At 40.6% G+C, this 13,397-nt stretch overlaps 1 protein-coding gene across 7 annotated transcripts in view; it reads left to right on the top strand.

Annotated features, from left to right (window-relative positions):
• The window catches only part of ACVR2A (activin A receptor type 2A), a 94,157-nt gene that overhangs the window by 34,075 nt on the left and 46,685 nt on the right, over positions 1-13,397 (top strand). Inside the window, exon 1 of one of the 7 annotated variants that reach the window (XM_023752430.1) lies at positions 6,136-6,151. The exons of the other annotated variants lie outside the window; for them this stretch is intronic. The gene's annotated coding sequence lies outside the window, so the exon portion shown is untranslated. Of the gene's footprint in view, positions 1-6,135; positions 6,152-13,397 lie in introns of those variants that run through there. 7 annotated transcript variants of the gene reach the window in all.

Raw genomic sequence — 13,397 nt, 5'->3', positions numbered from 1 at the left:
GCCCAAACTGCACCATCTCCATTCTGGGATCCGTCTCTCAATCCAGGACCGCTGGCTCCTAACTGCTTACCTGCCTGCCTGCCTGTTCGCCCCTAACCACCTCTGCCTGCTGACCTGATCACCCCCAAATGCCCCCCCTTCCAACCTGGTCGCCCCCAACAGCTCCCCTCTGCTGGCCTGGTCACCCCTCACTGACCCCCCTGCCGGCCTGGTTGCCCCTCACTGCCCCCTCCTGCTGACCTGGTCATCCCACGCAGCCTGCTGCTTGGTCGTTTGGTCGCCCCTCACTGCCTCCCCCCGCCCCCCTGCTGGCCTGGTCGCCCCACGCAGCCTGCTGCTTAGTCATTTTGTCGACTCTCACTAACCCCCCTGCTGGCCTGGTCATCCCACACAGCCTGCTGCTCAGTCATATTGTCGACCCTCACTAACGCCCCTGCCGGCCTGGTCGCCCCATGCAGCCTGCTGCTCAGTCGTTTGGTTGTCCCTCACTAACCCCCCTGCCGGCCTTGTCACCCCACTCAGCCTGTTCGGTCGTCCCTTCGGTTGTTTCGGATGTGACGGCCCCTGACTCTTTATATATATAGATAGGTAAATGTGTTATATATAAATAGAACATTAGGCCATTTTAGCTCAGAATGGTGCACTGTCTAAAGCAGTGCTGCAAAAGAACTGCAGTGTAAGCCACAAAATGTACTTTTTAGATTTTCTGGTAGCCACATTTAAAAAAGTAAAAAGAAAAACATGAATTTTTTAATAATACTAAGAGCCCAGTGCACGAATTCATGCACCTTGAAAGGAACTGGGCCAAGAGGCTGCAGTAGGCACAGGGGTGGGTCTCGGCCCATGCTCCGTGCCCCCGCCAGGCTCCTCCCACCGCGGCCCCCGGTCCCCTGTCAGCCGGCAGCCCTGCTCCCACCGCCATCGCTCCCATGCGCTGACGGGGTTGGCCCCACTCGCACCTGCTGACAGCATGGAGCTATTGGGGTTGGCACCAGCAGCAGGTGCAAGCAGGGCCGGCGACATCAGGAGGTGTGAGCAGCAGCTGCTCCCCTGATCGCCCCTCAGGTGCAGGGGGAGGTGGAGAAGCCCTAAGGGGCCATCAGGGCTGGCAGCTGCCACTCACACCTGCTGATGGTGCCAAGTGATCGGGACCAGCACCAGGCACTGGCTGCGGGTGTGAGCGGGGCCGGTGCTGGCAGTGGGTGCGAGCAGGGCCAGGGCTGGCAGCAGGTGAGAGTGTTGCGTGGGACTGTGGCACACAGGAACAAAGAATTTTCAGTAACAACCAGCGGCTCGCCCTGATGACAGCAACTGGTGCCCCACCTTGGTCTGGTGCCCCCACTCATCTCCACCATCCCGCCATGGTCAATGCCCACCATGTTCCGCACACGCCCCCTGGTGGTCAGCGCACATCATAGCGACCACTTGTTTGGTTGTTCCACCGTTCAGTCTATTTGCATATTAGCCTTTTATTATATAGGATAGTTTATTTAACTCAGGACATTAAAAATATTTCTACATGTAATCAATATGAAAATTATTGAGTGTTTTCCTTTTTTTGTAATAAGTCTGAAAAATTTGGTGTATATTTTACACTTATGGCACAACTCAATTTAGATTAGCCACATTTCTAGTGCTCAGTAACCACATACGGTGAGTGGCTATTATATAGGACAGCTTAGGTCTAGAGTGTTTGGTGAAATTATGGTGATGCCAGGAAATTGGAGAAGGCATAGGGGATCACATGTGAATCACTAAGATGGACCTAGCACAGGGAATTCTATATGAAACTGTGAAATTTCAGGAGAGAGCCAGATTGGGAAACTGGTGTGAAACAGAGCTTTGGTAGATGATGGGAAACCATCTGGAAGATGAGAACAGCAGAGATTCAAAAGATGAAAATAGGAATGGCAGAAATTGACAATGACCAATATTCTATAAGAGGAACAAGGTGATTGATTATCATTTTAAGGAAAACATGTTTCCTAATCAAGGGCTTTTAGCCTATGCTATGTCATTACAGTTTGGAATAGAACAGTAGTTACTCATAATGACACCCAAGAGAAACCATTGAGATCGACAGATAAAATGGATTGCAGAGAAATAATATGGGTAGCAGGGAGGCAGTAGAGGGTGATTTACGCTAATATAGTAGAGAGGAAGGGTCTGAGGTAAATGATTGATTTTTATAAAATAAGAACCGGATAGAGTTCTTAGTGACTTAAGAGCAAATGAAAGATGCAGAATATTATATCAAAATTTATTGCTTAGGCAGTGAATAAGTCTTAGTCATAGGGACACTGGTTACAGTATATGAGGGAAGTTAAGAGCTCATGCTTTTAACTTTGGTCCAGTCCTAGCCTGGCCACTTAACTTTATATTCCTTGGCAAATTATAGCCACCCAAGCCTCAGTTTCTTCACAAAATAGGTAGAAATAGTATCTACTTCATAGAACGATATAGATTAAATGAGATTATGTATGTAGTGACCTTGACCAGTATGACACATCTTCCTGTTATTCTTAGTTTGGAATGTCCAGAGGAAGGAAAAAGTTACAGTAGTGTTTTTTTGTAGTACATGCTCACACCATATCTACTAAGCTATTACCCCTAAAAGCAGTTTTCAGAGTTCAGCTTGGTGAAGCCTCTTGATAATTGATGAAAATTTTTTTAGTCGTAATTAAAATTAAGTGAAGAAAGATTTTCTAAGTTTTGTTTTGTAAATGGTGTGGGTAGTGAAAATGAGAATACAAGTCTGGGATTGAGTCCCAGCTACACCACGTAGTCATCTAATAATTGTTTATCTCTCTGGGACTCAGTTGAGACTGAATTAAGTAGTGATTCTCAAGCTGTGGTTCGAGGACCTCCCAGCATTAGAATCACCTTGAGTACTGGATAAAAATTCTTGAGCCCCATGTTAGACCCATTGAAATAATCTCTGAAGGCAGAGCCAAGGAGGTTTTATTTAGTACTCAAGTGTAGCTGATTCACACCACATCTAACCACCAGAAAGGATGATTCCAAGATCTGTTTTGGTTCAAGTATGAATCTACACATTGTATTATAAGTCTAGAGTAGGTGTTGGATAAAAATAATGATATCTATTCTTATTTACACTGTAAGACTGTTGTGAGGCTCAAGTAAAATACCTTTAAGTTTGTAAAATTAGGTTTAAGCGAAAAAACAAATTTTAGGATCCTATAGATTGTAATATATATAATACATATTATACAAGCATGTGTTATAATTTGAAATACATATGTATATAGGCAGTGACTCTTAGCTACAAATCTATAGTGATTTATGTATTACGTGAGTTTTGGTGGATTACAGATCAAGTTAAGTGTTTGATACCAGATTTCCTATGAACAAAATGAATTTATTTTTATCTCCCATGTCTCATTTAAATTTTTTTGCTTTTATTAGTCACATAGAGGCTAAGCAGGATTATAGACATTCAAACCAGGTGAGTATACAATTTGAAATAAATTTCAAATTTTAATTTTCAAATTTAGAGGTTTAAAACATTTAATATTAGGACTAATTCCTAATATTAATATTAGAAATAATTTTTTCATTATTTCTGTGACTCTTAATTGTTTAAAGTAGAAACCCTGGTTAGGGATTATCTGTAATCTACCATTAATACTCTTTTTCCATCAATTAACCTCTCTGCTCTCAATAGACAAAAAAACCAACCCAGAACAAAAAGCCACCCTGCTACAATGGTACTTTCCCTGGGGGTAAAATATAATCCCTTATTTTCTTCATTTCCAGAGAACAGACTATTATTAAATATTTATTTTGTGTTAGTTACAGTGTTTCATGCTTACAACATTCTTGTTTTCATGTCTAATGTCTACACATCATTTAATATATAGAAATGCTTATTAAAAATGTAGCATCCCAGACAAACAACACACTTTTAGAGAATTTGATTGAGTGGTTCTGGATTGGGTCCCAGAAATCAGCATTTTGGTGATTTTGTTGGAGGTTGTGTAGGTTCCACGCTGGAAATACTGCTCAGAGTTTCTTGTTGCCTCTAGAGACATAAATTGTAGTACTGGCTCCATAGCATAAATTAGGAATAGTGTGCTTCCAGCTGGAAAATGGCCATAAAAATGTTACACATCAGAACTTCACCTGTGTTTGTGTGTGTTTTCCTCAGTAACTCAAGATAATATTAACACAGATGTTAAATGAAGGGGACAAACCTACCACCTGCAGGTTAAAACTGTTTAGTATCACAGAAAACATTTTTATAAAAAAGAAAATCATAGGACATGGCTGGCTCTTGAAGTAGTTTGTCTATAAGTCTCAGCCTTTCTTTTTAAGTTAGCTTCGGGGATCCCAAAACATTACAGTCTATTAGTGAAAACTGTTAAGATTTTGTGGTGAAATAAGGAAGAAGAAAATAGGATAGCAGGCAGTGTCTGTTACTTCTTTTAAGAAAAACTATGAGCCCTAACCGGTTTGGCTCAGTGGATAGAGTGTCGTTCTGCGGACTGAAGGGTCCCAGGTTCGATACCGGTCAAGGGTATGTACCTAGGTTGCAGGCACATCCTCAGTAGGGGATGTGCAGGAGGAAGCTGATCGACGTTTCTCTCTAATCTATGTTTCTAACTCTCTATCCTTCTCCCTTCCTCTCTTTGAAATCAATAAAAAAGAAAAAAAAAGAAAAAGAAAGAAAAAAATCAATAAAATATATTTTAAAAAAAAGAAAAACTATTGAGCTTTATTGCATGTCTGTTAATATGCTCCTGCAAGCATCTTCTTCAACACTGGCATTGACCTCTTGAAAGGATTAAATGCCTTTATTTATTCCCATGAACAGTCCTTAGGTTTTGGTCATTTTTCTTGTTCCTCATTTAAACAGTCTGATCACTCGTTATTTGTTTTTCTTGTACTATGTCTCATTTTTTGTCTCTCTCCCTGTCTTCTCCCTTTTTACTGTATGGTATAATTATAAAATTAAATAGTGTACAAAAACTTAAAATTCCTAAGTATTAAAGTAAGCAAAAAATTAAAATTTGGTTTGGTAAAAAGCAGTGATGCTCCTTTTTTCTCTTAGTTTGTTCTCAGTGTTACATATATGACATTAGTGCTTATTATATTTGAAAATGCCAATATTAGATATGGATCTTGGATTGTGTGGCATCTAAAGCATAACTTTCATCAGATTATCATTGTCATTCTCTTCATTGGATTTATGAGACTTCTAACAACTATAGACATGTAAATTCTCGTTGGGCTCAAACTTTTTTTCAATTACTGTTTTCATTTAGTATTATTTTGTATTAGTTTCATGTATATAGTATAGTGGTTAAACAGTCATAAACTTTACAAAGTGATCCCCCAATATTTCCAGTACCCACCTGGCACCATATTTAGTTATTACAATGTTATTGGGGCTCAAACGTTCATTGCAATTGTTCCCTGTTCTTAATTTGTTTTTAAAAAGCAAAATTGTGCTTCACTGAAAATTGAGTCAGGTGGGCGTAAGTGCTAAATGGAAAGAGAATGTGAATTCCACCAGGAATTGGTCTTCAGACTTTGTGGAAAGCCAGGGATTAGAATTGTTGACCCCTGAGTCACCAGCCAGCCAGCTGCTTAACTGAGAACAACTCTGATGGATGCAGTTGTTACCCATGTCCTTTCAACTGCTTTTTGTTTCCAACCTTTTCTTTTGTCCTGTTGTTCCTGTCCCTTCTCTCTGTCTCCTCAGTGTACAAATACATCACTTAGTATGACAAGGGGTAACAATAGTAGCATTATTATTAAAGTCTCTGTGTCTCTGAATTCCTTTGCTTCCTGCTTACACATGTTCTGATCCCAGACTTCCATTCTGAGGGTAGACCTGAATCTAAACATTGGCCAGCTGTGCCCTTAGTTTCTGGCACTGGGAAAGTGGCTTCTAACTTGGAGAAAAGAAAGTACCCTATGTTTTAACTTCTTTGAATCTTATTTTCTTATCTTTCATTGGCTCACTAGTAAAAAATTTTTGTCCCATGTTTAGATGTTTCACAAATAAAGGACTAGTAACAACCCAATAATTGTTAGGGTTCTGTGGATCTTTGTTCCTTAAGAGAAGGATGGATATAAACATTTCTGAGTGGGAGGATTTTGAAGAAATGGTGTAATTGCATTCAAGGTGAGCTAATAGAATTCTTTTAAAAATACTTATTAGAACAGAAGGATATAACAATGTGTTGACTCTCTTGCACTATTAGAATAAAAGTAAGTAGGGAGGTGGATGTGGTGATGAAACTGTTTCATGTTTTTATTATGGTGGTGGATGCACAAACCTACACACACACACACACACACACACACAAATACACTAATACACTGGGTGGCCAGATTATTATGACCACTTGACGTTTGTAGGCAAATACACTAATACACTGGGTGGCCAGATTATTATGACCACTTGACGTTTGTAGGCAAATTAGCCGTACACTGCATCGTATGGGATATGGAAGCCGAAGGCCTGTTCGAACACCTTTGCTCTCTGCATTTACCAAGATAAAACGTCTCCAATTCGCACAGGAACACAAAGATTGGACAGTTGAACATTGGAAAAAAGTCATGTGGTCCGATGAATCATGTTTCCAGTTGCATCATGCAGATGGCAGAGTGAGAATTTGGCGGGAACAGCATGAAAGCATGCACCCCACATGCATGAGTACAACCCTTCAAGCTGGTGGGGCAGTGTTAAGGTTTGGGGCATGTTTTCCTGGCATGATTTGGGCCCTTTAATTGGTGTGGATTAATGTCTGAATAGCACAACATACCTAAGTATCCTTGCTGATCAAGTTCATCCTATCATGTTGATGGCGTATTCCAATGGAGATGGCTTCTTCCAACAAGACAATGCGCCCTGCCATGGTGCTCGTATTGTGCAGGAGTGGTTTCAAGAACATGAGGGAGACTTACTTTATCTTGCTTAGGTGGCCCCCACAATCACCAGATCTCAATCCAATTGAGCATTTGTGGGACGAAGTTAAAAGAGCCATCAGGCAGCTGGTTCCACAACCATCAAATCTCACAGACCTGGACAGTGCTATTCATCAGATATGGTGTCAGATTCCTCGCATCACCTTTCAACATCTCGTGGAGTCAGTGCCAAGAAGAATTGCTGCAGTATTGAAGGCAAAAGGTGGCCCAACGAAGTATTGATGTGGGGGGGGTCATAATAATCTGGCCACTCAGTGTAAGTATAAGTAAAGTATGGAAATCTGAATCTGGTGGGTTGTAGCAATGTCACTATCATCCTATATAATAAAAGCCTAATATGCTAAGTGTCTGACCGTTCGACCAGTCACTGTGACACGCACTGACCACCGGGGGGTAGACGCTCCGACCGGTAGGTTAGCTTGCTGCTGGGGTCTGGCCAATCAGGACTGGGCGAGATGGACTGGACATGCTCCAGAGCCCTCCCGTGGTCCCTCCCAGGCCCCGATCGGCCCCTATGGGACTGGGCAAGATGGGTTGGACATGCCCCAGAGCCCTCCTTCAGTCCCTCCCTGGCCCTGATCAAAAATGGGCGAGACGGGCTGAACACGCCCTGGAGCCCTCCTGCTGTCCCTCCCCAGCCCCAATTGTGCACTGGTCGGGTCTATTGGCCTGGCTTGCGCCCTCTCGCAACCCAGAACCCCTAGGGGGATGTTGGAGAGCTGGTTTTGGCCTGATCCCTGCAGGTCAGGCCGAGGGACCCCACTGGTGTACGAATCCGTGCCCCAGGCCTCTAGTAGTTTTATAATTTTACTAAAGGCCCAATGCACAAAATTCGTGCAAGAGTAGGCCTTCCTTCCCCCAGCTGCTGGCACCGGCTTCCCTCTGGCACCCAGGACCCGGGCTTCCCTCTGGCTGCTGGCAGGTACCCGGGACCCGGGCTTCCCTCACAGCCCCAACTTTGTCTGGAAGGTCTTCCGGAAAGACTTCCGGAAAGACTTTCGGAAGGATGTCCAGTCTAATTAGATATTATGCTTTTATTATATTATAGATAAGATGTTACCACTGGGGGAAACTAGTTAAGAGTAAATGGGATCTCCCCTGACCCTCGTTATGTTATTCCATACAATTGCATGTAAATCTATCATTGTTTTAAAATATTTTAATTGAAATAGGTAAATAGTTTAATATTCTTCAGTTCTACTTCTCCAGGGTTGTCTGTTATACTGCTGAACACAAAAAGTTTTTTTTTATTATTAGCTTAAGTAAACAGGAATTTTTCTAGTTTTATTAATCAGATATAGGTGCTGGAATATTAGAAAATAGTTTAATTGTTTACATAGTAAAACATATCAGTTATTGATTGTTGAAGTAAACACGGATTGTTTCCAGTATAAACATGACATTTCAAGTGAAAGTTTTATTAGTGAAGGTGATAAAAATCATGGACTAGATATAGTATGCTTTACAGATATTTATATAAAAGATTTCTGAAGGAGGCTGGTCTGGACTATTTTCTATAACTTTGATCTTGATTAAAACTGTTAGTGTTACATTTATCATACTGCTTTTTTTTACTCTTCAAAAACTGTATTAACTACTGACTGGTTAATATAGAGAAATGTGAATTCTTTTTTTTTTTTTAAATATATATTTTATTGATCTTTCTACAGAGTGGAAGGAAGAGGGATAGAGAATTAGAAACATCAAAGAGAGAGAAACCTCAATCAGCTGCCTCCTGCACACCCCCTACTGGGGATGTGCCCACAACCAAGGTACATGCCCTTGACCGGAATTGAACCCGGGACCCTTCAGTCCACAGGCCGATGCTCTATCCACTGAGCCAAACCAGTTAGGGCAGAAATGTGAATTCTTACAGTAAAAATTATTGCCTGTAGTATGTTTTGTTTCATTAAGTTGTGGAGGGAAAAATCTGTTGAGATATTTTTTTTTTTTAAATCTGTTGAGATATTATTAAAATAATTCTTCTGTGGTAATTAACATAGAAAATGTTAGATTTTGGGCTGTATTAATATATCAAGACTATTAAAGTATTACATTTTTTTCTTTCAGTTAGAAGGTAAAGATTAAAGCTAGATTGGAGAAAATATTTTAAAATTATGTGAAGGATTTAGATGAAATATACTTGATAAATCCTACCTTCCCCCAACTGGTGGGCGGAGTATGATGTAACCTGCAGCCCGGAAATACCTGAGTGCCTAACCATGTACTTTATATATGGATATACATTCAGCCACTAATCAGCACCTGCCAAATACCCTAAGCCCTTGTTCCTAATTACCTGAGTGCCTAACTATGTACCTTATATGGACCATACATTAAGCCACCAATCAGCACGTGCCGAGTACCCGAAGCCCCCATTCCTTCCCATTCCTCTCAAAAGGAGTGCTCACCCCTGCACAGGTTGCTGCTCTCCCCTTGCAAGACAGCCCGGCAGGTCTTTCCCCTAATAAAGCCTGTAATACCTGGTTTTCAGCTCCCGACTGATCTTTCAGTACTTACCTGAAATTTTTGCTTAGTTTTCTTTGGGTTTTGGAGGAAGAGTGCATGTTTTTGTATTACTGTGACTTAGATAGTTTCAGAGAAAGGTTGTTAGACTTAAGGGCTCTTACTTGTCTCTTACGGATTAAATAGCAAATGAGGCTTTCTTTAAATCAACTGATTATTATAATTTTTTAAAAGTTTACAGATCAGTAGTTTCTTGGGAATGAAGAAGATGGTAAAGATAATGTTTTAAAAAAAATCTTACTAAATTTAATCAAACAGTTCTCAGTGGTTTAGGAACTTATTTCCAAACTAGTGTTAATTTTGCTCATTTCATGATCTGGTAATTTCAACTTTTTCAAGCATTTTCTCAATGTTTTAACTGCATTCTGCTATCGCATCCATTAAAAGGGGTTAGAGATAAGGAGGGTGGTTGTACTAGTAGAAAGACTATATCAAGGCCTGAAAGAGTTTGATGTTCAAAGGAAGTTCACTTGTCTGGTGTGAATTGAAGCTGAAGAGGAGCCAAACTGTGGAAGGACTTGTATGTGTTCACGTTTTATTTTAAGGCCAAGGGCAGTGGGAAGCCCTTTAGTGGCTTTAAATTGGAGGAGTGACTTGATTTTGTTCACTTTAATAAAGGATCTGACTTTGGATGAAGAAAGGATTGGATGGGATAAAAGTGGAAGCTGGGAAATCAGGAAGACTATTGCTCCTGTTCAGGGAGATATATTGGTGACTTGCAGTAATAATAATAACCTTCTTACTCCACTGACACCTCCTTCAAAAACTTGTTTAGAGTTTCTCTAATTCTTTTACTTATGACTTAAGTCTCTAACCTGATTTTGGTCTTTTTTGTTTGTTTCAGCTATATATAAATTTTTATTTGACAAGATAGGTAATATTATTTTATTCATTAAGGGTGCTAGTATGAATTTCTTTATAGCTAGTATGACTTTATGTAGGATTTATTTATCCTTACTACCTATTAATGAGTTGATATGGCTGCTCTTAATATCAAACTGGTGACTAGTGAGCACTTTTTATGCTGTCAATATACTCACTTTTTATTTGTTACTCATCTTTTTACCTTCTAAATTTAGTCTAAGACAAAAGTTACTTTTTTTAGAGGTATTAATATAATTTTTTTCTTTTAAATAAAGAACATTGTTAAAGATAAAAATTTCCTGGTCTTTCTAATTTTCTGATTATCTATTCCTGCCTTTCCACTTACCTTACTGAAGAAATTAGAATGAACCTTAATTGAAGTTCAGAAATATCTAATGATTTGTGAGTTTCTCTCTTTTTTTACTTCCAGTGTTTTGTTTTGAAAATTAAACCTCTCACTTTTCTCTTCTTATCAAATTGAGGCTAAAGATTTCTCAGATTTTGAAAATATTTCTTTCACTATTTCTGCTTAGTACCTAAGGGTCAAAGTGCCTGACACAGTGTGTGCCAGCACTATATATTTGTTGAATGTAGATGATGCTCTATTTGTGGGAAAGACATAGTATCCTATAAGATTTCATTTAACGTGTCACCAAAATAGACATTTAAGTATCCTGTCGGGATGGAAGGGGTAGAAGAGTGGAAATTTCTCATTTATAAATGGAAAAACATTGGTTTCCTATTTTTCCTGTTCTTTGCTTAGTTGGAAATCTCTTCCCATCTATAATAATAAAAGTGTAACATGCTAATTAGACCAGACATCCTTCCAGACCACCTTCCGGACGAAGCTGGGAATGCGAGGGCTGAGCCCCTTGCACGAATTTCATTCATCGGGCCTCTATCTATACTAATAAAAGGGTAATATGCTAATTAGACTGGATGTCTTCCGGATGGCCTTACGGACATCCTTCCTGACAAAGCCGGGCCCTGGTGAAGCCGCCCCACCCCTGGTCCTGGTCACCTGTGGCTGCAGCCACAACCTGGGCAAAGCCGCCCAGGTCCTGGATTACAAGAGGCATCCGCTGAGGGGTCCCAGATTGAAGAGGGTGCAGGCTGGGCTGAGGGACCCTCCCCCGCCCCATGCACAAATTTTGTGCACCAGGCCTCTAGTAATATAAGAAACCTTCTTATATTGATTTAAATGAGAAGAAAGCAGGTCTTTTCTTACAGCCATTACCTTTCCCCTCTTTTTTATATTTAAAAAGGCACAGGGTAGTTGAGGTCTGGAAATACCCAGGTTTTCTTGGACTGTCATAGAAAAATAATCTTCAGTGTGGTCCCACATGCTAGTTAATTGAATCAGAAATTTTGAGTGTTGTGATTTGCTCTTTTGCTGGCTCCTATATACATACACTAGAGCAGTGGTTCTCAACCTTCCTAATGCCGCGACCCTTTAATACAGTTCCTTATGTTGTGCTGACCCCCAATTTCATTGTTACAAATTGAACATTATTAAAGCATAGTGATTAATCACAAAAACAATATGTAATTATATATGTGTTTTCCAATGGTCTTAGGCGACCCCTGTGAAAAGGTCATTCGACCCCAAAGGGGTCGCGACACACAGGTTGAGAACTGCTGCACTAGAGGCTTGGTGCACAAATTCGTGCACAGTTGGGGTCTGGCTGGCCTGCCCAGATCAGGGCTGATTGTCCTGCAGATTGTCCCCTCGATCGATCGGGAGTTATACCAGGAGGAGGGGCCAGCCGGTCAACTGCCCACGACCCCTCCCCCCGGCTGGCCCTGCCCCCCATCAGCACCTCCAATCAGTTATTAGTCACAGGTTGAGAACCACTGCCTTAGGAGGATGAGGATGGTTACTTTTAAAAATGAATGCTCTCTGGATTCTGATGCCTTCTTACTGTATTTTCTTTGCCTGTGTGTCAGTGTGTGTATGTGACTTTTATTTTTTTTTAATTAAATCTTTATTGTTCAGATTATTACATTGGTTCCTCTTTTTTCCCCCCCATAACTCCCCTCCACCCAGTTCCCACCCCACCCTCCGCCCTCACTCCCCACCCACTGTCTTCATCCATAGGTGCACGATTATTGTCCAATCTCTTCCCGCACCCCCCACACCCCTTTCCTCCCCAAGAATAGTCAGTCCATTCCCTTTCTGTGTTCCTGATTCTATTATAATCACCAGTTCATACTGTTCATCAGATTATTTATTCACTTGATTTTTAGATTCACTTGTTGATAGATGTGTATTTGTTGTTCATAATTTGTATCTTTACCTTTTTCTTCTTCTACTTCTTCTTAAAGGATACCTTTCAGCATTTCATATAATACTGGTTTGGTGGTGATGAACTCCTTTAGCTTTTTCTTATCTATGAAGCTCTTTATCTGACCTTCACTTCTGAATGATAGCTTTGCTGGGTAAAGTAATCTTGGTTGTAAGTTCTTGGTATTCATCACTTTGGATATTTCTTGCCACTCCCTTCTGGCCTGCAGAGTTTCTATTGAGAAATCAGCTGACAGTCATATGGGTACTCCCTTGTAGGTAACTGACTGTCTTTCTCTTGCTGCTTTTAAGATTCTCTCTTTGTCTTTTGCTCTTGGCATTTTAATTATGATGTGTCTTGGTGTGGTCCTCTTTGGATTCCTTTTGTTTGGGGTTCTATGCACTTCCTGGACTTGGAAGTCTATTTCTTTCACCAGGTAGGGGAAGTTTTCTGTCATTATTTCTTCAAATAGGTTTTCAATATCTTGCTCTCTCTCTTCTTCTGGCACCCCTATAATTCTGATGTTGGTACGCTTGAAGTTGTCCCAGAGGCTTCTTACACTATCTTCGTATTTTTGGATTCTTTTTTCATTTTGCTTTTCCGGTTGGGTGTTTTTTGCTTCTTCGTATTTCAAATTTTTGACTTGATTCTTGCGATCCTCTGGTCTGCTGTTGGGAGTCTGTATAATATTCTTTATTTCAGTCAGTGTATGCTTAATTTCTAGTTGGTCCTTTATCACAACATCGAGGGTCTCACTAGATTTCT

The sequence above is a fragment of the Myotis lucifugus genome, unplaced genomic scaffold (assembly GCF_000147115.1).
Source record: "Myotis lucifugus unplaced genomic scaffold, Myoluc2.0 scaffold_32, whole genome shotgun sequence".
In the NCBI taxonomy this organism is placed as follows: Eukaryota; Metazoa; Chordata; class Mammalia; order Chiroptera; family Vespertilionidae; genus Myotis; species Myotis lucifugus.
The sequence above is the reverse complement of the archived record's forward strand: the minus strand, read 5'-3'. Positions and strand labels throughout refer to the sequence as shown.